The sequence below is a fragment of the Eumetopias jubatus genome, unplaced genomic scaffold (assembly GCF_037043125.1).
Source record: "Eumetopias jubatus isolate StellerSeaLion01/CBP00866 unplaced genomic scaffold, mEumJub1_p1.0 scaffold_11, whole genome shotgun sequence".
NCBI lineage: Eukaryota > Metazoa > Chordata > Mammalia > Carnivora > Otariidae > Eumetopias > Eumetopias jubatus.
Genome location: NW_028274817.1, coordinates 111,288,088 through 111,300,278, shown reverse-complemented (window position 1 = coordinate 111,300,278; position 12,191 = coordinate 111,288,088). Strand labels below are relative to the sequence as shown.

Here is a 12,191-nt window from a genome sequence, read left to right as displayed (position 1 = left end):
AAAAGATCATTTTAGTAGCCATTTTAAAAGTACCCTTAAAAAAATAACATTTAATAAACATTAGCATATCATAACAATTAAAATACCATTGAAAAATAAAGCTCTCATTATGAATCTCCACCAAAATCTTTCCTTTCCAAATTCCAGTCTCATTCATCCCAGTTCTCATTCAGAAAAATGCTAAAACGGTTGCTGGGCCAGAAGTCAGACAGACCTTCCTGATTTCTACCTGTAGTTTTTACTTTGTTCCAGAAAAGAAAAGCAATCACATAGGAGACAGCTCAAAAAGCACCTTGGCAGGAAAATATTTGGGAGAATAAGTTTCTCTCCCATTTCTTTTCCTCCTGACTTACCGACAGGACAATCCTGACAGTGACCGGCCCAGCTTCTTAATACATCCTAGAAAAGCACAAGATGAGCCAATTTTCAAGATACGTTTCTAAAAACACAAGTTTTACTTTGCAACGCAGGATAAAGAGCATCCTTCACGACTCATTCTGGACGTTACCAGAAGAAGATGCCGCTGCGTGGCCGGAGAGCCTCCGGAAGACAAAGCAAGGGTCTCCTCGGCTCGGGTCCCGCAGGCTACGCGTCCGGGTTCGCCCCAGGGACAAGGGAACGGTCCCTGAACACCAACCCTCTGTCCCCATGACAGTCGCTCCGAACCGCCGGGGCCGCAGCCTGCCGGACGACGGGGGAAGGATCAGAGCCACGGCAGCAGGTGCCCGGGTCGCCGCGCCAGTGGCCTGAAGCGGTGGGAGGGGCGAGGTCCCCCGGGAGCCCGAGACCAGCTTGCGCATCCTCCCCACCGCCCCTCCCGTCGTGGCACCCGCCGCCCCAAGACCGCCCCTCCCGGGCGACGGACACGCCCTCCCTGCGGGCCGGAGCCTCCTCGCCCCGCCCGCCCCCCGGGGCCGCTCACCCGGCCGGGAAGTCCCTGCCGCCGCCGCCAGCCCGGCCGCCGCCAGCCCCTTGGGCCTCGCCCCTCACGCGGCCACCGCCTCCCACAGCAGAGGTACCGCGGCTACCACCGCCGGGCCACGGGACCCGGAACCACTTCCTTCCGGAACCGCCTCGCCCCGCCCCCGCTCTGGTCCCGCCCACTGTCCGCGGCCTCGCGCTGGCCGGCTCCCCCACCGACCCCTGCTCTCAACTCCTTCGCAGGGAGGGTGCCCCGCCTGGACTGCTCCGGCCAGAGCGCCTGCGCCCTCTGCCGGCCGTTCCCACCTCTGCCGCTCTGTCCAGGGCGCATGGGCTGTCTGCGGCCAGTCCCCTGGGAAAGAAGCAATGCACGAGGCTTTCCAGGTCCTGCGATCCTGGGATCCTGGATGTTGGAGCTCATCCCTCAACCAAAGACAGGAGCTTGGTCCCATGGGCCTTCCACAAATTAAGTTTCTACCCAGAAAACGAAACCTCCGCTCTGGACCTCCCAAATAGGTTAACAGTACCAACATCTCCCCACCATCCAATTCAAAATACTCACTTTTGTCTGCTCTCTTGATTTCTCTCTTCCCCCACTCCATCCACCAGCCCCAAAGGTAGTATATCCTCACTCTTGGAGCTTTCTCACTAGACACTTTGATATACTTTTTACTCCCTGCAAGATTTCTCTTTCAGAGTCCACCTCATCTAGTAGTATCACCTTTTACCCTCCCTTGTCACTGCCAGCTGATTGCATTAGAATTTTCCTCTCCATCTAAACTGAATTACAGCCGTCATCCCAATGAGTCCAGCACCCGTGATTGAGCCACGCTTCCTTAACTTCCCCAAGCCAGACGAATTTACCTCTACTCTACTCTAACCACCCATTCCCAGGCACAGATTCTAGCAAGTCTAGACATTCATCACTTCATACAGCTCCATCTCTAAAACTTCAGAGATTTATTTCAAATGCTACTTATTTGGACTCACAGTCCTCATCCTTGCCGTCCTCTCTCTCCCTTGTTCCCAATGAACTTGGTCTTCAAAGACCAGAGAGCTCTCACATCCCCTGAACCTTCCACCTGATTTAAGTCCATGGCCTTTGACTTCAACAACTCTTGTAAGCAGAGCCCCTGGAATTGCCCTTTGACAACATGGTAACATCAAACCACCACCTTTTAAACACTCCGGTTGTCTGCATTTTCCATTCCTACATCTGTGTTTTCAAGTACCACTTGGGAAGAAAAAGTCACACAACTATAACAGAATGATGTCACTACAAATGTATGGATGCCCGCTAGAACCTTGGTGCCTCTTTTATGTGACCGCTCTCGTTGCCAGTAATTGCTGTTATTAACCCTTACTACTCTCTTTAAGCCCCATAGAATGATCATTTTCCTCTCTTCACACATGATATTGTTTCCTGCTTCACAGAGAAAAGTTCTCAGCACAGTATATAAGGCCTTTCTTTCTCCTTCTTCTTCTTCTTCCCCTTCCCCTCCTCCTCCTTCTTCTTCTTTTTTGACAATCAAAAAAGACCATGTTAAATCAACTTAAGACAGACTGGTCAGGATGAGAGAATAGAAGAGGTGACCGAAAAGAGAAAAACCTTTGGTAGCTGGAGCCGGGACTGGCCCTAGCTGAAGTAGTTGGGACATTCGTGGGCAACCAGCTGCCAGGCTCAGTCAAAGCCCTGCACCACGGCCAGCTTCAGGGGCCCTTCCTCGGTTGCTGCCAAGTTCTGTGCCAGCTACCCCACGCTGGCCATGCCCGGGATGACTGCGTCCCCATGGGCGCCCTGGAGCTGCGAGGGGTGGTACGTCCACCGGAGGGAGGCCAAGCTCAGGTGGGGGCGCTGCCACCGTATGCGGCCCGCAGGGCCTTCTCCACCAGGGCAATGGCCTCGAAGTGGTGCTCCTTCCAGAGCCGTTGCTGTAGATCTCAGCCCAGTTACTCCCAAAGAAGCGGCGCATGGGTTGTTTCCCGTCCTTGTCCTCATACTTGTACTTGGGGTCCGCAGGCCCCCTGCGAGAAGGCTGTGGTCAGAGCCATGGGCCCACACTGCTCCCAGAGGCCGTTCTGGACTGGCAGGGCGTCAGGGGGATGGCGGGGGGCCGTGTAAGGCCTTTCATTATCTGGTTCATACTTCACCACTCTAGCCTTCTAGAGAAGCTTTTGGTGGGAATGCAAGCTGGTGCAGCCACTTTGGAAAACAGTATGGAGTTTCCTCAAAAAGTTGAAAATAGAGCTACCCTATGACCCAGCAATTGCACTCCTGGATATTTACCCCAAAGATGCAGATGTGGCGAAAAGAAGGGCCATATGCACCCCGATGTTCATAGCTGCAATGTTCACAATAGCCAAACTGTGGAAGGACCCCAGATGCCCTTCAACAGATGAATGGATAAAGCAGAAACAATTCTTGAAGGTAGAATATAAAAAAACCTTCCTGGACTGAAACCACATATATGCTGATAAAAAGGTCCACCCCTCTTAACCAGACAGATGGGACAATATGTGCAATGGAATGGAAGCAAAAGCAGTATCTGTCTTGAACTGCAAACACTTCAGTGTTGGCCAGAACACTGAGTACAAAGAGAGACAGAGTGAGAGAGGGAACACAAGCAGGGGAAGTGGGAGAGGGAGAAGCGCGCCCCTCTTTATCCTTTTTTGACATTCTGTAAAACTCAAATTTGCTTTCAGTATTACTAATAAGGGGCACCTGGGTGGCTCAGTCGTTAAGCGTCTGCCTTCGGCTCAGGTCATGATCCCGGGGTCCTGGGATCGAGCCCCGCATCGGTCTCCCTGCTCCGCGGGAAGCCTGCTTCTCCCTCTCCCACTCCTCCTGCTTGTGTTCCCTCTCTCTCTCTGTCTCCCTCTGTCAAATAAATAAATAAAATCTTAAAAAATATATTACTGATAAGGTTTCCCAAAGTATTATTTCTGCTTCTGTTTTTACTTAAATTCCATTATTGAGATTTCAGTTTCCTTGCTTCATTCCTTCCTCTCTCTCTCTCTCTCTCTCTCTCTCTCTCTCTCTCTCTTTCAAATCGTCCTATTGACTTTGCATCTCATCTTACATTCTTGAAAAAGGATGCTAAACTGGTGAGAACATTTCCCTTTTGGATTCTGTAGTCAATCATTTTCATAAATATGCTCTTTTCTCCCTTCCATGATTAGTTTTTGTGTATTTTATTATAAATAGAGATATATATTCTTTGAATCATCTTTGAACAAGGTGATCTTTGTTCAGATGTATTGGTTAACAGCACAAGCAGACGGCCCTCACACTATTTGCTGTTCACTTATGTGGACAGAGGGGTTAAGTAGCTTGCACAAGGTCACATAGCTCTTGCTGTGTATATGAATAACACATATGTACACATAACACAAAACAAGCCAAACAGAAATAGGTTATTATTTGCCTTTCCATTTATTTTCTTTTTCTTTACAAAGCCAAATCTGCTACTGAATGCTGAGTATGCATTTTTTTTCTTTTTATTAACATATAATGTATTATTTGTTTCAGGGGTACAGGTCTGCGATTCATCAGTCTTACACAATTCACAGCGCTCACCATAGCATGTACCCTCCCCAGCGTTCATCACCCAGCCACCCCATCCCTCCCACTCCCCTCCCCTCCAACAACCCTCAGTTTGTTTCCTGAGATTAAGAGTCTCTTTATGGTTTGTCTCCCTCTCTGGTTTGTCTTGTTTCATTTCCCTCTCCCTTCCCTTATGATACTCTGCCTTGTTTCTCAAATTCCTCATATCAGTGAGATCATATGATAATTGTTTCTCTGATTGATATATTTTGCTTAGTGTAATACCTTCTAGTTCCATCCATGTCGTTGCAAATGGCAAGATTTCATTTCTCGATGGCTGCATAATATTCCATTGTATATATATATATATATATATATATATACCACATCTTCTTTATCCATTCATCTGTTGATGGACATCTTGGCTCTTTCCATAGTTTGGCTATTGCGGACATTGCTGCTATAAACACTGGGGTGCGTGTGCCCCTTCAGATCACTACATTTGTATCTTTGGGGTAAGTACCCAGTAGTGCAATTGCTGGGTCGTATGGTAGCTCTATTTTCGACTTTTTTTTTTTAAGATTTTATTTATTTATTTGACAGAGAGAGAGACAGTGAGAGAGGGAACACAAGCAGGGGGAGTGGGAGAGGGAGAAGCAGGCTTCCTGCGGAGCAGGGAACCCGATGCGGGACTTGATCCCCATCCTGGGATCATGAACCGAGCCGAAGGCAGACGCTTAATGACTGAGCCACCCAGGCGCCCCTCTATTTTCAACTTTTTGAAGACCCTCCATACTGTTTTCCAGAGTGGCTGCACCAGCTTGCATTCCCACCAACAGTGTAGGAGGATCCCCCTTTCTCTGCATCCTCGCCAACATCTGTTGTTTCCTGACTTTTTTTTGTTATGTTATGTTAATCACCATACATTACATCATTAGTTTTTGATGTAGTGTTCCATGATTCATTGTTTGCGTATAACACCCAGTTCTGACTTTTTGAAGTTTTAGTCATTCTGACTGGTGTGAGGTTGTACCTCATCGAGGTTTTGATTTGTATTTCCCTGATGCTGAGTGATGTTGAGCACTTTTTCATATGCCTGTTGGCCATTTGGATGTCTTGTTTGCAGAAATGTCTATTCATGTCTTCTGCCCATTTCTTCACTGGATCATTTATTCTTTGGGTGTTGAGTTTGATAAGTTCTTTATAGATTTTGGATACTAGCCCTTTATCTGTCATTTGCAAATATCTTCTCCCATTCTGTCGGTTGTCTTTTGGTTTTGTTGACTGTTTCCCTTGCTGTGCAAAAGCTTTTTATCTTGATGAAGTCCCAATAGTTGATTTTTGCCCTTGCTTCCCTTGCTTTTTGCGATGTTTCTAGGAAGAAGTTGCTGCACCTGAGGTCAAAGAGGTTGCTGCCTGTGATCTCCTCTAGGATTTTGATTGATTCCTGTCTCACATTTAGGTCTTTCATCCAGGACCCTTGGGGTCACAGAAAGACCGGGGGTGCCTGAGTGCGGCAGAGCTCCCAGGTATTGGAGTGGGGAAGCCGGCTGCAGAGACAGAGCCGAGGCACGGGCTCACAGCCCGGGGTTGCCATAAACTGTGATCCACGGCAGTCGGGCCACTGCGCCTCCAGCAGGGACCCAACAAGTGGCAGATCCGGGGAGACTCCCCTTCCTCCCCCGGGAGGAGCGGCGCGGGAGCGCACCGCAGGGATCTGCTGGGTTTGGAGACTCCACACGGGGTCGGGTGCCAGAGACAGAAACGCTCAGTCACAGGCCAGGTGAGCACGGAGTGCGGCTGGAGACCGGGGAGACGGGAGGGACTGCTTTTCTCTGGGGGCGCACTGAGGAGCGGGGCCCCGAGTTCTCAGCTCCTCCGGGCGGAGATTGGGAGGCCACCATTTTCACTCTCGTCCTCCAAAGCACAACGGAAAGCTTGCAGGGAACAAAAGCTCCCGAGAGCAAACCCGAACAGCTTACTTAGCCCGGACCGGCAAGGGCGGGGCAATTCCGCCTCCGGCAAAGACATTTGGGAACCATGGCAACAGGCCCCTCCCCCAGAAGATCAGCACGAACAGCCAGCAAGCCAAGACCAAGTTTACCGATCAATGAGAACGGGAGAACTCCAGCGCTAGGGGAATACTGCACATAGAATTCATGGCTTTTTTACCATGATTCTTTAGTCTTCCAAAGTTATTTTTTTAATTTTCTCTATTTTTTCTTTTTCTATTTTTTTAACTTTTCTTTTCTTTTTTCAACTAACATCAGTTCCTTTTTTTAAATCTTTAATTTTCATTTTTACAGTCATAGTCTATCCCTTCATTGTATTTAACCTTAATTTTTGTGTCTATATATAAGTTTTTCTTTCTTTAAAATTTTGGGATATAGTTTCTTCTAACAGATCAAAATATACCCTAAATCTAGGGTATGGCTTTGTTTAGTCTCCCAACTGATCACATTCTCTCCTTTTATTTTTTTTATTTTTCTCCTTTTTTCAAACAACTTATCAATTCCTTTTTAAAAATCTTTTTAAATTATCATGTTTACAGTCATGTTCCATCCCTTCATCGTATTTACCCTTATTTTTCTACATATATAAGTTTTTCTTTCTTTAAAATTTTCAAAGGCAGTTTCTTCTAACAGACCAAAATACACCCAAAATCTAGTGTGTGGCTCTGTTCTATTCACTAGCCTGATCACATTCTTTTTTTTTTTTTTCCTTTTCCCCCTGGTTCCGGGTCTCTTCTGATTTGTTTAGTGTATATTTTTCTGGGGCCACTGTTACCATTTTAGCATTTTGTTCTCTCATTCATCTATTCTTCTATGGACAAAATGACAAAAAGGAAAAACTCACTGCAAAAAAAAAAAAAAAGAACAAGAGGCAGTACCGACTGCCAGGGACCTAATCAATACGGACATTAGGAAGCTGTTGGAACTAGAGTCCAGAATGACGATTTTAAAGATACTCGCTGGGCTTGAAAAAAGCATGGAAGTTATTAGAGAATCCCTTTCTGGAGAAATAAAAGAACTAAAATCTAACCAAGTCGAAATCAAAAAGGCTATTAATGAGGTACAATAAAAAATGGAGGCTCTAACTGCTAGGATAAATGAGGAAGAAGAGAGAATTAGTGATATAGAAGACCAAATGATGGAAAATAAAGAAGCTGAGAAAAAGAGAGATAAACAACTACTGGACCACGAGGGGAGAATTTGAGAGATAAGCGATACCATAAGATGAAACAACATTAGAATAATTGGGATACCAGAAGAAGAAGAAAGAGAGAGAGGGGCAGAAGGTATATTGGAGTAAATTATAGCAGAAAACTTCCCTAATTTGGGGAAGGAAACAGGCATCAAAATGCAGGAGGCACAGAGAACCCCCCTCAAAATCAATAAAAATAGGTCAACACCCCAACATCTAATAGTAAAACTTACAGGTCTCAGAGACAAAGAGAAAATCCTGAAAGCAGCTCGGGACAAGAGGTCTGTAACCTACAACGGTAGAAACATCAGGTTGGCAACAGACCTATCCCCAGAGAGCTGGCAGGCCAGAAAGGACTGGCATGATATATCCAGAGCACTAAATGAGAAAAATATGCAGCCAAGAATACTGTATCCAGCTAAGCTGTCGTTGAAAATAGAAAGAGAGATAAAAAGCTTCCAGGACAAACAAAAACTAAAGGAATTTGCAAACACGAAACCAGCCCTACAAGAAATATTGAAAGGGGTCCTCTAAGTAAAGAGAGAGCCTAAAAGTAACATAGACCGGAAAGGAACAGAGACAATACACAGTAACAGTCACCTTACAGGCAATACAATGGCACTGAATTCATACCTTTCAATAGTTACCCTGAATGTAAATGGGCTAAATGCCCCAATCAAAAGACACAGGGTATCAGACTGGATTAAAAAAAAACGAGACCCATCCATATGCTGTCTGCAAGAGACTCATTTTAGACCCAAAGACACCCCTAGATTGAAAGTGAGCAAAATAAGTCAATCAGAGAAAGACATGTATCATATGACCTCACTGATATGAGGAATTCTTAATCTCAGGAAACAAACTGAGGGTTGCTGGAGTGGTGGGGGGTGGGAGGGATGGGGTGGCTGGGTGATAGACATTGGGGAGGGTATGTGCTATGGTGAGCCCTGTGAATTCTGTAAGACCATTGAATCACAGACCTGTACCTTTGAAACAAATAATACATTGTATGTTAAAAAAAAAAAAGATAGCAGGAGGGGAAGAATGAAGGGGAGTAAATAGGAGTGGGAGATGAACCATGAGAGACGATGGACTCTGAAAAACAAACTGAGGGTTCTAGAGGGGAGGGGGTGGGGGGATGGGTTAGCCTGGTGATGGGTATTAAAGAGGGCACGTTCTGCGTGGAGCACTGGGTGTTATGCACAAACAATGAATCATGGAACACTACATCAAGAACTAATGATGTAATGTATGGTGATTAACATAACATAATAAAAAAATAAAAAATAAAAAAATAAAAACATTTTCTTCCAAACACTATAAATCATTTCTGTCTGTGCCCTGTTGTTGACAAAGCCCTTAAAAAAGTAAAGGTAGGGGCACCTGGGTGGCTCAGTTGTTAAGTGTCTGCCTTTGGCTCAGATCATGATCCCAGGGTCCTGGGATAGAGCTCCGCATTGGGCTCCCTGATCAGCGGGAAGCCTGCTTCTTCCTCTCCCTCTGCCTCTGCTTGTGTTCCCTCTCTCACTCTCTGTCAAATGAATAAATAAAATCTTAAAAAAAAAACAAGTAAATGTAAAGAAAGGACAGCATCCACCAAAAAAAAAAAAAAAAAAAAATGCCTATCTTATGGGATGGAAGAAAAGGAGGAGGAAACAGGGCCAGGTAAATAATACACACCAAATTTCATTTCCAGTATTAAGCAACCCAAAGTCAGATAGTTAAGGAAAGAGAAAACTCACCTGGTTTTGGCAGTCCTGGGTTATAAGGACTAATGTAGATGCTGAAGGCATGACCAGCACAATACAAACCATCTATACAAAAACTATGAGAAAAATCTGGGCCAACAGCATTGTCAGGGGATGAGAAAGCTATTTGTCCTACTTATTTCTAATTATCTAATTCTCACATCATCCTTTTAAGAAGAAAGCTGGAGATACATGTCAGGGTGGCCGGCAGGGTTCCCCAAAAGTGGTGCCCCTCCAAAAAAACGACAATGACAGTGGGCACTTGGTTAAGTCTGTATCAATACCTGGTTCCTTCTTTTTTTTTAATTTGACTTTTTTTTTTCTGGTTTAAGAATTAGTAGTCTAAAAACTGCCATGAATTTCGGGACGCCTGGGTGGCTCAGTCGGTTGGGTGTCTGCCTTCAGTTCAGGTCATGATCTCAGGGTCCTTGGATTGAGTCCCACATCGGGCTCCCTGCTCAGCGAGGAGCCTGCTTCTCCCTGTGCCTGGCACTCCCCCTGCTTGTGCTTCCTCTCTCTTTCCCTACTAAATAAATAAAATCTTTAAAAATAAAATAAAAAATAAAAACTGCCATGAATTTCAACAAGCCTCTATGTACATCTGGTTTACAGGGAATACAAGACTTAGAGAAGTGGTTCTCAAACCTGAGAGTGCTTCAGAACCCCCTGGAGGGCCTTTGTTGGAACTGTACTGAGCCACACCCCCAGAGGTTCTGATTCAGCTTTGAAGCAGAAGTTTTTAAGATCTAGTCCATGGTCCCACTCTTGCTCCTTTTCTTCTGATCTGACACCAGTAATGTCTCAGAGAGGGTCTATTCTTTCAGCCTGTGTCCCGGACAGAAGAACCAAAGCTGATTTCCAATGGACTCGAAATGTAAGCAAGAAATAAACATTTGTTGTTATAAGTCAATCAGATTTGGGGACTGTTACTGTAGCATAATTTATTCTTACTAATACAGAATCCTTGTATTAAGCATACTCAGTAGGCTGCTCTTTAGCCTCCATGTATTTGAGTTTTTTCCAACTTTCCTCTTGTGATTGAGTTGTAGTTTCAAAGTATTGTGGTCCGAAAATATGCAGGGAATGATCCCAATCTTTTGGTACCAGTTGAGACCTGATTTGTGACCCAGGATGTGATCTATTCTGGAGAATGTTCCTTGTGCACTAGAGAAGAATGTGTATTCTGTTGCTTTGGGATGGAATGTTCTGAATATATCTGTGAAGTCCATCTGGTCCAGTGTGTCATTTAAAGCCTTTATTTCCTTGTTGATCTTTTGCTTAGATGATCTGTCCATTTCAGTGAGGGGGGTGTTAAAGTCCCCTACTATTATTGTATTATTATCGATGTCTTTCTTTGATTTTTTTTAAAGATTTTATTTATTTATTTGACAGACAGAGAGAGAGAGACACAGCGAGAGAGGGAACACAAGCAGGGAGAGTGGGAGAGGGAAAAGCAGGCTTCCTGCGGGGCAGGGAGCCCAATGCGGGGCTCGATCCCAGGACCCTGCGATCATGACCTGAGCCGAAGGCAGATGATTAAAGACTGAACCACCCAGGCACCTGCATTTCTTTGATTTTGTTATTAATTGGTTTATATAATTGGCTGCTCCCATGTTAGGGGCATACATAGTTAAATTGTTCGATCTTCTTGTTGGATAGACCCTTTAGTGTCCTTCCTCATCTCTTATTATAGTCTTTGTTTCAAATCTAATTTGTCTGATATAAGGATTGCCACCCTAGCTCTCTTTTGGTGTCCATTAGCATGGTAAATGGTTTTCCACCCCCTCACTTTAAATCTGGAGGTGTCTTTGGGTCCAAAATGAGTCTCTTGCAGACAGCATATGGATGGGTCTCGTTTTTTTTTAATCCAGTCTGATACCCTGTGTCTTTTGATTGGGGCATTTAGCCCATTTACATTCAGGGTAACTATTGAAAGGTATGAATTCAGTGCCATTGTATTGCCTGTAAGGTGACTGTTACTGTGTATTGTCTCTGTTCCTTTCCGGTCTATGTTACTTTTAGGCTCTCTCTTTACTTAGAGGACCCCTTTCAATATTTCTTGTAGGGCTGGTTTCGTGTTTGCAAATTCCTTTAGTTTTTGTTTGTCCTGGAAGCTTTTTATCTCTCTTTCTATTTTCAACGACAGCTTAGCTGGATACAGTATTCTTGGCTGCATATTTTTCTCATTTAGTGCTCTGGATATATCATGCCAGTCCTTTCTGGCCTGCCAGCTCTCTGGGGATAGGTCTGTTGCCAACCTGATGTTTCTACCGTTGTAGGTTACAGACCTCTTGTCCCGAGCTGCTTTCAGGATTTTCTCTTTGTCTCTGAGACCTGTAAGTTTTACTATTAGATGTTGGGGTGTTGACCTATTTTTATTGATTTTGAGGGGGGTTCTCTGTGCCTCCTGCATTTTGATGCCTGTTTCCTTCCCCAAATTAGGGAAGTTTTCTGCTATAATTTACTCCAATATACCTTCTGCCCCTCTCTCTCTTTCTTCTTCTTCTGGTATCCCAATTATTCTAATGTTGTTTCATCTTATGGTATCGCTTATCTCTCAAATTCTCCCCTCGTGGTCCAGTAGTTGTTTATCTCTCTTTTTCTCAGCTTCTTTATTTTCCATCATTTGGTCTTCTATATCACTAATTCTCTCTTCTTCCTCATTTATCCTAGCAGTTAGAGCCTCCATTTTTTATTGTACCTCATTAATAGCCTTTTTGATTTCGACTTGGTTAGATTTTAGTTCTTTTATTTCTCCAGAAAGGGATTCTCTA

The 12,191-nt window shown here is 44.8% G+C and overlaps 1 protein-coding gene across 7 annotated transcripts in view; it reads right to left on the bottom strand.

The window, feature by feature from the left end:
- BCLAF3 (BCLAF1 and THRAP3 family member 3) overlaps positions 1 to 1,037 on the bottom strand; it is an 81,396-nt gene extending 80,359 nt beyond the window's left edge. For all 7 annotated transcript variants that reach the window (XR_003612198.2, XR_003612199.2, XR_003612201.2 and 4 more), the window contains exons 1-2: positions 923 to 1,037; positions 354 to 399 (exon numbers count right to left, since the gene is read on the bottom strand). The gene's annotated coding sequence lies outside the window, so the exon portion shown is untranslated. The remainder of the gene's footprint in view (positions 1 to 353; positions 400 to 922) is intronic.
- Between the last annotated feature and the right edge of the window lie 11,154 nt (positions 1,038 to 12,191).